Source organism: Trachymyrmex cornetzi, unplaced genomic scaffold, assembly GCF_001594075.2.
Source record: "Trachymyrmex cornetzi isolate Tcor2-1 unplaced genomic scaffold, Tcor1.1 scaffold1787, whole genome shotgun sequence".
Taxonomy (NCBI): Eukaryota; Metazoa; Arthropoda; class Insecta; order Hymenoptera; family Formicidae; genus Trachymyrmex; species Trachymyrmex cornetzi.
Window position 1 is genome coordinate 27,310 of NW_017296404.1, and position 1,231 is coordinate 28,540.

Below are 1,231 nucleotides of genomic sequence, written 5' to 3' on the forward strand. Positions count from 1 at the left end.
CTATCATCGTCCAAAGAAAATCAAGCCAAATCCTCTCAGATCCACTCACCAAATCTCCCTTTCCTTTTTATTCTCTCGCTATCCTCTCCGTAAATTCTCCCTTCTGTCACACTACATCAATCACACACTCACACGTATCATTCAATTACAAAATAGATAACCAACTATGTAATGGTAACTTTAATTTTAAAAATATAACGTAAATTAAAACTCTGATTATTTTATTTCCTAACAACACCTCCTTATATTCATAATGACAAGACCACGATTGCACTTGCTCTTATCCCCGGCTATTTGGATTCATTTCCAAGACCGAAAATAAGGACATCGAACGCACTAGCACATCTGGTGTCAAAATGTGCCCTCACGGCACACTGACCCAGTTTGCGCCTTTAGGGCTTGCGTTCGCCTCGAGATCCGCTCAGCGGAGTATCGTCCTCGAGAGAGGCTTCCACTTCGTCCCCCTTTAGACCACCGGTTCTCCTAAAGCCTAGGTACGAAATGAAGTGCCTCCCGTTCAGTCGGTCCTTTCCCTAGCTCCCTTGTTGTCCGGAGCTTGGACCCGACGATACGGCGATTCGATTCGCGTTACGTTCACTCCCTCAGGTTCCATGTGTGCAGAGCCTTGGACGTAACACACGAGAAATACTAAGGAAATTATATTTTTAACGTAGAATTCGATATAAATTATAGTGTTTTATTACTTGCGGTACATAACGTGTAATTATTTCATCTAATTGAAATTAATTATTTTTATATGAATATACATATATAAGATGTCTCATTTCAACTGTTGCATCAAATTATGTCAAAACGATAAGGAAGTGTATATCAGAAAAAAGTCAAATAATTTCGATGACATGATACTTTTAATACTTTTTGAACATATTTTGTTATATTGTTTTTTTTAGGAGGAGAAGCATCCAAAAGATGTTACATTTACTGTACAATTTAAGAATGTATTAGACCTGCAAAGAAAATTAAATTTGGAAATAGGTTTAATATTTCCATTTTAAATAAAATATATACATCTAAAAGTATATGAAAAAGATTTTTCTTTGTTTAATAACATATTCTTATAAATTACTTATTTTAATGGTTATTATTTTTAGTTTAAAAATTAAAATTTTTTTAATCTTAAAAAAGTTTACATTTCTCTTGTATACCCAGGTAAGGTTTGCCGACTCTCACCCGATGTTGAACGTTGGGCCGACGTTGGCGAATTCACGGC